The sequence below is a fragment of the Lepidothrix coronata genome, unplaced genomic scaffold (genome assembly GCF_001604755.1).
Source record: "Lepidothrix coronata isolate B3197 unplaced genomic scaffold, Lepidothrix_coronata-1.0 Scaffold3, whole genome shotgun sequence".
Taxonomy (NCBI): domain Eukaryota; kingdom Metazoa; phylum Chordata; class Aves; order Passeriformes; family Pipridae; genus Lepidothrix; species Lepidothrix coronata.
Genome location: NW_016690183.1, coordinates 6,925,521 through 6,937,982, shown reverse-complemented (window position 1 = coordinate 6,937,982; position 12,462 = coordinate 6,925,521).

Genomic DNA, 12,462 nt, shown 5'->3' with positions numbered 1-12,462 from the left:
TAAATAAAACTAGGAGCTACACTGTGACTGGGACCAGCCACACTGTGATGTTGAATCAAATGCTGCTTAGATGTTACTTCAATCACACTTGCAGAGTGAAGGCTATTTCTGTACTGGAACAGGTAGAGGCAAAATGGATGCTCCTTGTCCTGCTTCTCCAACCCAATGTTTGTGAAGGGAAAGTTATGCCAACTGTATCTTATTAATACAACTTGTCTTCCTCTTAAGAGGATTAAGGATAACAAACTCCAAAAGAACCAACCAAAACCAGCTAAGTAGCCAAATTTGATGTGGGGGGAAAAAATTCCCTGGGAAATGCCATCTCCCACTAACTATAGTCACAAACTCAAATGTGAGGAGGCAAAGCAGGAAAAGAAGCATTTTTTTAGTTTAAAGTTTTGTCCCGTAGGAGCTGGAATAATTTGAATGATAAAGTCATCCATCACAACTTCATCACAGAATAGCTCTCAGCTCTGGAATTATTAAATCCCAGAATTAATGCAAGCATTTACTAGGCTAAATAAAATCCTGTCAAACCTGATTTCCACAGCTGGATTATGCCTTCTTAGGTTACAGCAAGACAGTCAAATTAGCCAAAGTCTTTCAAAAAGGAAGCCCACCTAAAATAACCTTTTCTTCATTATCAGGTCTAATTTTACTGAGCTGAGTTATATCTTTGTCACAGCCCTTTAGAACTCTGCTACACATATGGCAAAATTGTGAGCTCCTTATCTCTACCTTAGAGGAACTCCAGACAACCAGGAAGCAGTTTCACTGTCTGTATTAATCTTTGCAGTGCAGAGGCTGATAAATTTTTGCATACAATAGCTCAAAATTTACCCAGACTTGTATGTAGGGTCATGACCTTGCCTTTAAACAGAGCTCATCATTGCTACTATAGAAGATAAAGAAGTGGAAGATGAGACCTCGTTTTTCCCTGTGGTGTCAGAAGTCAGTCACCTTCCAAACAGCTGGGTGGTTTTCCTGAAGACTCACTACCAATATTCACAATTACTGCGCTGGTGCATCAGCTATTTATTGGGGGAAAAAGTTCAAGGTAGTAACTGAACTTAGCTTTCACATTTTGTTTCATCATGAAACATTTTTTTTTTTTTGCTAAGAAGCTGCTCACATGCTCCACTCAACTCTTGCCAGTTTAATTACACCTTCAATAATTCAGTCAGTAGTTGCTCAGTCTCACCAGTTAAATTATTAAGTAGAAGAGTGGAAAAATCCACAACTGAGCATGTGAGGTAGAGCACTCTAGGAATGCAACTGGGGCTGTGCACACACATCTGGGAGAGCGAGTCCTGGAGTGATTCTCCATCTGAGCCTAATCTCTGAACACACAGGATTTCCCTTCTTTCCTCCCTGCCTCCATATTTTTCTGCCTTCATGTTTTTCTTTCTTAATAACGATTCCCATCACCTTTCCTAAACAAAGCTTTTGTGTGTCCTTGTGGCTTCCCCAGTAAACTAAGTGAAAATATCAGGTCCCAAACACACTTCAGGGCATCAGAAGAACAAGGAAACATTTGTTTTCAGGAGCTAGGGAAGAGCATAAGATCTCTCAAACTTTAGTAGGGTGAAAATAAGGGTTTCATATAATAGCTAAAGATGAAAAAGATAAACCACAGAATCACTGAATTGTTAGGGTTAGAAGGGACCTCTGGAGATCATCTAGTCCAACCCCCCAGCCCTTAGAAAAAAATATGAGAAGAAGGAAAATATGGGAAGAAGGTGTCCCTGCCTGTGGCAGCAGGTTGGAACTAGATATCTTTAAGGTTCCTTCCAACCCAAACCATTCTATGGTGTAACAGATGGGTCAGAGATGTGAGAATAGTGAAAGAAAGTGGATAGCTTCACTGAGACAAAGGAATGTGTGAAGCAAGAGGAAGAACAGTTTTGGGATTATACATGACATGGCGGAGAGAAAGTAAAAAGGCATTTTTAATGACATAATTAAGTATCCTTATTGCAGCTTTCTTTCAGCTGCTAAATTTGCATATATGCTTCCCATATTGATCCACATTTCTAGTTATTAACTTGTGAAAAGGTCATCCACTTGAAAAGAATTTCTGAACAAAGCAATGAAGTAATTAATTTTTCTGTTAGAGAACTTGTTTAGGCAATAACAGTTCTTAAAATAGTAAGTCAATTTTCCTCTACTTAGAAGAATATATGGAATATGTGTGAATAAGTAGTAGAAAAAAACCTTACCCCTCAAGGAAAGTGCTGGGCTAATTAAAGCACTTCTCATACACCAATACAATATTAAAAACAAATTAATTATGAAATGCAGCTTCCTGCTGGCTTTGAGAAAAACAGTGCATAAATTAATTGAAAGGTATTGCAGCCAGATGCAGCACATGGCAGGTGAATCAAAACCATGATGGCCATTATGGAATATAAACTCTACAACTGGTGGTGGTCCACAACTACCAGTCCATACTGTCTTTACACAGCCTTGCGAGATCAGTGTGCTTACAACACGATCTTGACACTTATGCTGAGATCTCTGCTTTCCCTACAGAGTACCAGCACTGAGTACTCTCTAGCTGTTCAATCCCCCCTCCATACACATTTCCATACTGCTGCTTTTCTGATAATCCCCTGTGGCCCTGGGACTTCCTCTGTGGCTAAAATAAGATATAAAGCCATATTAGTCTCAGCATAATGAGTGATGCAGCAGATCTCTTCTTCTGTATGTTGCCTCTGTCTTTCAAGCTGATCAGAAATAAAAAAAAATTGGAAACATGTCTCTGGGTGAGCAAATGGAGGATCCTTCTCAGCACGGGCTCTTCATTGTTATTAGTGTTACGTATTGCTGCCACTGGAACTGTGCAGACACAAAAGCCTTCTTTTGTTGGAGCTGAATTTCACAAAAGCACAGTGTCCTTTTCTTTAAAGGAAAATACAAACCGGAAAGAAGAAGTCAACAAGGTACAGAGAGTCCTCCATGTTTATTGACTGTCTCAGGGACTGAATGCTGAAAGTAATTTGCACTAAGCTGTTGACCAGTTCTTGAACTTTGGCTTTGTTTTTGGCTTTACTGGAAAATGACTGAGGAAGAGAGCAGGAATTGCGCCAGTCCAGGATTTCAAACAAAACATGGAGGAAGCCTGAACATATGGCTTAACTTCAGTCCTGCAGGAACTCATTTGTTGCAAAATTCATAGGGACTACTGCAGAGCCCAGTAGTAGGTTGGCTGGAAATATGGAACCATGCTTTTCCCCCTATACACTGCTTATATCAATAGTTTATCAAAGGTGAAATCAGCCCCAAGGCCATTCGCAGAAAATAGGAGGAGGATACTAAGAAAATCAGGCTGTATAAAATGTGAGATCTTCTTTTAAGGAAGGTTTTAAACAGTCAGTGTTTTCTTAACATTTCAAACTGGGGAAATAAGTGATTAGACTGAGAAATCACAAGACATGCCAAATCTATGCATATTTTGGCAGTGTGGTAAGCAGCATAGGGGAGTCTACAATGGCCAAGTTACCATGCAAATGCCTAAATATTCAGGCATTGCTGTAAGAATTGCTTCATGGATGGAGTCCAGGAAAGCAGAGAACCAAGCAGGCCGTGGAAGACAACAGCTGGCAGTTTTTGCAGCAGGAATAAGAATAAAAGTCTTTGCCTCTGCTCCCTCAGAACCCAAGATGATTAGATAGTCCATATTTCCTTTGGCCACTACATTTGGCAGAATCTGTCCCTTACCGTTTAGGGGCCACAGTGCATGGCACAGTCAGGAAAACACACAGACCACACACAGGCACGAGCCTGCTGCCGCTGGCTGCATACAATCAAACCAAGATGTGGTTTGTGCCGTCTCTACGAGGCTTTGTGTTTTCTTGTTGTCCCCCAGCAATCAGTGGGAATGACCATTTTTTACAACTACTCCTCTGAGACTGTCAGTGCAGAGCTGCTGTTAGCGCTTCTGTGCAGGCCAGTGATCACAGAATCAGAATCAATGAAGATAGAAAACAGAGACACAGAGAGACGGGGACAATTTTCTCCAGTTATTGACAACATACCCACTAAGGACCATAGCTTATGGTAACCACTTAGGGGGAGATACTGAGTTATGAAATGTAGATGCCTATTACTTGACCAAACTAACTATGGATTTTACTGTTGAAGTAGGGGACTCATAACTCACATTTTCCTTACAGCTTTTTCTGCTCCTTGCTCTTTTAAGGAGATCTACTTGTGATCACGATTAACACTGACTGCAAATGTGTAAGAGAAATTCTCTTGGGATACAGATATAGAATGAACAAAAAGTATCCTGCCTGACAATCCTCTCTAAAGCTTTAAATTCAGCAATGAACTTTCATCTTCTTATTTTTTTCACTTCCACAGGCTGGGAAAACTCAGTGAAACGTTTTTCATTTCAACTTTATCTTTGAAAAGAAAGGAATCTTGCTTAAAGTCTCAGAATTTCCTTCATATTTCTCAGACCAAAATGTAGCTAAAAGATCTGTGAAAGGTTATGGAATCCTTTTTTTCTCTCCTTCAAGCAATATGTTCCTGATACAGATAGCATTCTTGAGAATCATATTAACAAAGCCAATGTCTATGCTCTTGGGAAGATTCAGTCATTGCAATGGGTTATTAAAACATCAATAATTATAACAGGGTTATTAAAACATCAATAAATTGAAAATTCAATTACTTTTGATCAAGACTACCTATTCTCAGTAGTTTGCCTGTTGAATCTGATACTCATATCAGCCAAATCAGCAACATGAGGAAGATACACTATGAGAGCTTGAAAGCAAAGTACAACTCTTTGATCATAAAGGAAAGGGAAAAGATTATTGCAAATTCTATTCCTTTTTGTTTTTAGTGTCTCAGAAGAAAAATTATTTCTGTGAGAAGTGATCTAAACCAATTCTTTGCACATTGGTACTGCTGGTTTTAGTTGTGAATGATCTCTGGATCTTATGTTCTTGTTTGTTTTACTTTCCAAACAATTTTATCACTTGTATTGTTTGTTTGTTTGTTTTTCTTATTAGACAGAATGTCTTGTATATAATAGATAAAGAAAGCACCTTATTCCTGGACTAAAGGAATCTAATCTGTGGAGGAGAAATCTTTTACTTCTAGGACTACACTTATTTTTATATTCATACATTAAAAATTCCTGAGGACAAATTCTGCCATTGTTGTCCAGCTGAATCATACTTTTATAAAAAAACTTACTGTACAGAATGGCTTTTCTTGTAGGGGAAGACACTGTTTCTGCAGATGAGAAGTGACTGGGTTTGGTCCTTGGAAGCTTCCTGCAAAAATTACAGTTTTCCTCCTGTTCTCAAGTGAAAGAAGAAAAAAAATATAAAAATAAAGGGGGCATCATATAGTAATAAATCAGATTTCCAGCTTATCTGAAGAGCTCTGGATAAAGGCCCTCATGGGCTTATGTCCTATCAAATGTTTTGATATATGGTACCTTTGCTGCAGTTTACTTGATCAAAATGTAAACCTAACTACATTAATGGCCACTGCAAGTGATAATGGTCATTATTCCCTAACTTGTGACACAGCAGAGAATACAACAGGCTGATAATCTGTTGCAGTTGATTGACCTTGGCTGGATGCCAGGTACCCACTAAAGATACTCTCTTATTCCCCCTTGCAACTGGACAGAGGAGAGAAAAAAAACAGCACAGGATTCACGAGGTAAGAGCTGAGAAAGATCACTTACTGGTTACCATCACGGGCAACAAAGACTCATAGTAGGGATATTAATTGAATTTATTACTAACAGGGTCAGAGCAAAAGAGTGAGAAGTAAAATAATCCTAAAAACACCTTTACCCCACCCCTCCTTCCTTCCACATTCTCCCTCCTCCCACTCAGCAGTGCAGGGGGACAGGGAATGGGGGTTACAGTCAGTTGTTGTTTCTGCCGCTCCTCAGGGACAGGAGTCCTTCCCCTGTTCCCATGGGGTCCCTCCCGCTGGAGACAGTCCTTGATGGACCTCTCCGATGTGAGTCCATCCCACAGGCAACAGTTCTTCATGAAACTGCTGTCCCGTGGGTCACTCCTCCATGAGGTGCAGTCCTTCACGGATGAGCTGTACTGATGTGGGTCCCCCACAGGGGCCACCAGTCCTATCCAGGAAAAACCTGCTCCAGTGTGGGCTCCTTTCTCCATGGGCTACAGGTCTCCAGCAGGACCCTGCTCCATCTTGGGCCTCCCACAGGGTCACAGCCTCCTTCATGCATCCACTTGCTCCAGCATGGGCTCCTCCATGGGCTGCAGGTGGGTCTCTGCACCCCGATGATCCCCCATGGGCTGCAGGGGCCCATCTGCTCCACCATGGGCTGCACCATGGGCTGCAGGGGCCTCAGAGCCTGGAGAACCTCCTGCTCCTCCTTCTGCACTGACCTTGGTGTCTACATTGTTGTTCACATGCTCTCACTGTGCCTTTCCCTGGCTGGAATTTTTTCACCTGTGCAACAACCTTCTGTTCTTAAATATGTTATCACAGAGGCATTACTATCACTCTTGACTGGCTTGGGCTTGGCCAGAGGCAGGAAGCCAATCCTGGAGCTGGCTGGCATTGGGTCCACCAGACAGAGAAAGCTTCTAGCAGCTTCTAACAGAAGCCACTCCTGTAGCCCCACTGCTACCAAAACCTAGCCACAGAAACCCACTACATCTGCAAATAGCTTCAGTTCCTTCCTCTGCCACTGACCGAGGGAGCAATTTTGGGGCATTCCTTTGCTCTTCTGGCACCTATCAGTAGTAATTGTGTCATTTTGCTTCCAATAGGAATTGCTAACATCAAAGTGATGTATGATGGTGTGATATTTGCTATGTTCCCCATTTCTGCAGTGCCGGACACACAAGCACTTCGCAGTTATTCATTCAGTTGCACAACGTAGGTCTATTTCATGCTGTAACTTCTATTGTACTCCTTGTATTACATACACAGGGACAGGATGCCTCTTACTTCTACATACTTGCCAATCACTATACCTTCTTGGTCTTCAACCCTTCCTCCATTCCTTTTTTGTAGCAACTTTGTGGTAATCTGCTCTGTGCTGGACAAAAATATCTGAGACGAATTCATCTGGGGCAAGAGTAATTCAAATGTGTCAGCATTATTCTGAACCCTGAAAAGATTACATTATTTATTCATAAATGACCTTATCCAAAAGGACTATGGCAGAACTGGACTCTTGGGCTCAAGTGATGTATCATGATGGGTGTTGGCAACAGACAGGATTAATTTTTATTTCCTTGATTTCAATTAAAAAAATTGAAAATTTAAAAGTAAAGGTTTCACGATCTCATTAAGTAACTTTGTAACCAACAGCTTGATGTTGTTTAGCCTGACTCTCAGTCACCTGGAATTACAGTTTCCTTTAAAAGAAATCCTACTGAAGTCGATGGCTTCTTGAAGATCAAGGTATCATTTATCCTGTTTAAGAGCGACAGAATTATGTAAGATATGTATAACTGGACAGAAAACTGATGTTATTCTTCAAAACACCTTAGATGCTCTACTTGATCTGACTATGACTGAGTATGAACAGCCAAAAGATGAATGAGTAGGAACTTCCAAACCTGCTATATTTAGAACAAACCTTACCTACAGGACTGGCCTGTCAATTTTGAGCCTGAAGCTATTCAATATAGCCCCTATAAAGCCACTATTCTTTGTATTAAATAGTAATCCCAGATTATAAAATGAAACATCTATCTTTCCAACAGTCTGTTCAAAATCCTTAGTTCCACTGACAGAATGTCACCTAACGTGCTCTAGAGCTACAGCACAATGGGAAACAGAGCTGTAAGCCATATTGCTGGACAAGCTGATGAGCCTGTGTGATGGGGCTTGGAATAGAAACATTATATTCCTTGGAGATGGATGCAAAAGCTGGCAGCTTCGTAAGTAGGGGCCAATTTTCCTTCCTATACCATGTCACACGCTGCATTTATGGTACTTATTCCTCTTGAGCCTCATGAGCTGATCCCAAAGGGTTAATCTAGCTTACACCCAGGATATGTCAGAACATTTCTATATGCTCGTGTAGTGAGAACAACTCCATCAGAATCATCTTGTGCAGAGAAGAGTTTGTGTATTGACCTCAACCAGGGAAAACTGAAATACAGGATGTTTGAAAGAAATTCAAGTATCAACTGATTTGTCTCAGTTTACTACATTCAATCTTAGTTTTCAGCTGTGAACCAAATTGGGTTGGTATACATGCTCTGCATTAAATATATATATATACTTGCATATATATATATGGTCAGGGTTTCAGCACATTGGACCAAATTCTGCCTTGAATTATATGCCACTAACTTCAACAGAATCTCCTAGGAATATACATAAGAGTATGCAAAACTAGATCCATCACTGCTGCATAGTCTACTATTATACTACTGTAATACTACTTATTCCTTTAATGGATTTTCCTTCCCTTTGGCCCCATTTTTAAGTCTTTGGCAGGTTAAGAGTGAGGCAAATTATTTGGAAACACCTTGTCTTTACTGATCCTCATTCACTGCATAAATTACACAATGCAGTCATGCGAGATAAATGAAGGATTTTTGCTAGTATCTCATATTTAAATACTAATTCACAAGTTCTAAAGACACAGGCACTTTTATCACTTGTGTGCTTCCAAAATATCTTAAAACTTTGAAGGAGCACAAAATCTTCTATTGCCTTCTGAGCAACTAATATTCTTTTAAAGACCACATTGGTTTCCTCTTCTTTTCAGTTTCTCTCTGCTGTTTGCAAATTGATCCTTATTGACTCTATAAACTCACGACAGTTATGCTTGGAATTGGAATGCCACCAGATCTATTACTTTTAGGACTTTATAGCTGCATAAATAAAATGTCAGCTAACTGAATATATTAGCCATAGAGAGGAACATACAAAGCTACCTGTATTTAAGGAAAAATGATAGGTACAATTCAAATAATTCACCCAGCAAAGAGAAGAAATGCATAAATATCCACAAAAGCCAGTGCATAAGTTCTCTGTATAGACTGAATTAACTATAGTTGGAAAAATTAATTACAATGTATTAGTTTAGATTTCATAACAACTATTGTATTTTTCTTCATACTTAAAAAAGTCCTTTTGCAAATGTTTTTCTTACACAGGCACACTGTTTCCTATCTTACCTGTGATCTCGGGCTTTTGTTTTGCACCTACTGGAAAGCTACACTGCTCTGCCACCTAGTGCTTTCAAGAAGGGTATTTTATACCAAAGGCCAGCTCTGATTGTTCAGTGTGTTCAACAGAATAGATGAGGATCGTGCAGAAACATTTTATTCATATTTTCTTGCTAAATAGGTGATCAAGGAGAAACTTGGTTTATCAGCTACTAAAGATACTAAGAATTGATCACTGCCAGAGATCAACTCCATGTCTGCAGATCTTAGTGTGATACAAAATTGATTAGCAACCTGCATCCTTGTATTTTAGGATGTTACATCATCTTCCTGAATCTTCTTAAAATGTAAAATAAAATAATTTTTACATAAAATCCCTATGGAAGAAAAAATATAATCAAATATAACATGATCATATGAAATTTTTAGACAAAAAATGTCTATTTCAACTACTAGCAGGTACCCAAAGAATCAAATGGCACATGTAAATGGCTTCTAGATTACAGCATTTGCAACAACCAGCTTGCTTTTTGTTAATTTTAATGCAGACTGTTTCAAAAAGTGCATGTTCCTACATTAGCACCATCGCCATTTACATTTCTTTCATAATTACATATAAATAGGGCTTATTTCAAGTAACAGACAATGCCACATATTTTAGAGGAATTTTGATTTTTTAATTTTTTTTTAATTAATGGAGCTTTGCATTATCAGAGTTAATACAGCAAAGCTCTGAAAATGAGCTTTCCTTTGCTCTTCTTTTGAAGGAAAAGTCATTCAAACTAAACTGCTCTGACTCTCACTGAATTTCTGCCGTAGAAAATTAATTGGTACTATATCAATTGGTACTATATCTATGAATCTTCAATATTTGTCAGTTAGTTCTAAATTTTTCTTTAGACACCATGAATACCAGATATTTTACTGACGTTCCCTTCACATCACTCAGAAATTACTGTGAAACATTATCAAGCATCTCTTCTTGTCTGGATTGCACAAAAGCAGTACTAACATAAGCTACATGGCTATGAAATGAACCACAGAATGGTTGGGGTTGGAAGGGACCTCTGGAGATCATCTAGTCCCAACCTCTTGCTAAAGCAGGTTCATGTAGAGCAGGTTGCATGAGACTGTGTCCAGGCAGGTTTTGAATATCTCCAGAGAAGAATATCTCCAGCCTCTCTGGCACAGCCTGTTCTAGTGCTCAGCCATACTCACAGTAAAGTTTTTCCTCATATTCAGATGTGTTTCGATTTGTGTCCATTGCCCCTTTTCCTGTTCCTGGCCACCACTGAAGAGGAGTTGAGCACCATCCTCTTGACACCTCCCCTTAAAACATTTGTATGCCTTGATAAGGTCATCTCACAGCTCCCTCAGCCTGCTCCAGTAAGAGAGCTGCTCCAGTCTCTTAATCATCTTTGTTGCCTTCTGCTGAACCTGCTGCAGGAGCTCCATGTCTCTCTTGTACTGAGGAGCCCAAAGCTGAATAGAGCACTCCAGATGCGGCCTCACTAGGGCTGAGTAGAGGGGCAGGATCACTTCCCTCAACCTTCTGGCAACGCTCTTCCTAATGCAACCCAGGATACCATTGGCCTTCTTGGCCGCAAGAACACACTGCTGACTCATGGGCAGCTTGTTGTCCACCAGGATCCCTAGGCCCTTCTGCGCAGAGCTGCTTTCCAGCAGATTGGACCTCAGCCCGTATTGGTGCAGGGGGTTATTCTTCCCCAGGTGCAGGACCCCACTCTTGCCTTTGTAGAACTTCATTAGGTTCCTCTCCAACTAACTCTCCAGCCTGTCCAGGTCTCACAGAACAGTTGCACAGCACTCTGAGGTATCAGCAAACTTGCTGATGGTGCACTCTGTCCCCTCATCCAGGCCAATCATAAGGTGAATAAGACTGGACCCAATACTGAGCCCTGGGGAATACAGTAGCTACAGGCATCTGGCTGCACGCTGTGGTGCTGATCACAACCCTCTGGGACCTGCCATTCAGCCAGTTCTTGCCTATGAGAATATTGTGGAAGACAGTGTCAAAAGCCTTGCTGAAGTCAAGGTAGATGTTATCCACTGCTCTCCCCTCATCTATCCAACCAGTCATTCCATCATACAAAGCTATCAGATTGGTCAAGCATGATTTCCCCTTGGTGAATCCATGCTAGTACTTCTGACAGCCTTCTTTTTCTCTGCTTTCTTAGAGATGACTACCAGGATCCATCACCTTTCCATGAATTAGCTGGCCTGTAGTTTCCTGAGTCTTCCTTCTTGCTCTTTTTGAAGTTCCTCATGTTCTTAGGCACCTCTTCTTCATGATCTTACAAAGACAATGGAGAGCAGTTTAGCAATAACATCTCCCAGCTCCCTCAGCACTTGAGGCTGCATCCCATCAGGGTCCATGGATTTGTGAGAGACAAGTTTGCCTTGACACCCATAACTCTAACCCGATCCTCCTCAACCAACACAAAATCTTCCTTTGTCCAGACTTTCTCACTTGCCTACAGGGTCAGGGATTCCTGAGGGCTGCAGTAATGGTAAAGACTGAAGTAAAAAAGACATTCAGTAAGTCTGCCTTCTCCATATCCTTTGTCACCATCAGCAATGGGTCCACATTTTCTCTAGTCTTCCTTTTGCTACTGATGTACTTGAAGGAGGACCTCTTGTTTTCCTTGACATCCCTTGACAGATTTAATTCCAAATGAACCTTAGCCTTCCACATGCCGTGCCTGCACACTTTGAAAACATTCCTATATCCCTCCCAAGTGCCCTGTCTCTTTTTCCACATTCTGTAGACTCCCTCTTTCTGTTTTGCCAGAAGCTCCTTGCTCATCCATGCAGGTCTCCTGCTCCCTTTGCTTGATGTCTTACCCATGGGGATGCACCAACCTCAGAGGAAGTGATGCTTGAATATTAACCAGTTCTCTTGGCTCCCACTACTGCTTAGAGCTCTAACGTAATGGGACTTCTCCAAGTAGGAATCATTACCTAACGGTGACCCGGCAAGTATCTTAAAATATCTTGTATTCACACAGCCTCACTTCACTCGTGTTTTGTAAGGACTCTATTTTTAAAGCATCTTCATTGCTTCACCAACACTGTAACGCAATAAACTAATGCAATGTACTGATGATTATAATTTTTACTCCATTAGCAGGAGCTGCATGTCCTCCTTCATGTTTAGAGAAAAATAGTGGGGGTTTTTTAATGATACCTCTGTGTTTCTGAGAAATTAGCCCATGACTTGCAATATCCCAGGTTAATTTAGCTTATTTCTCTAGAGAGGACTGTCAAAAATGTTAATATACAAAAAGCAACTAAG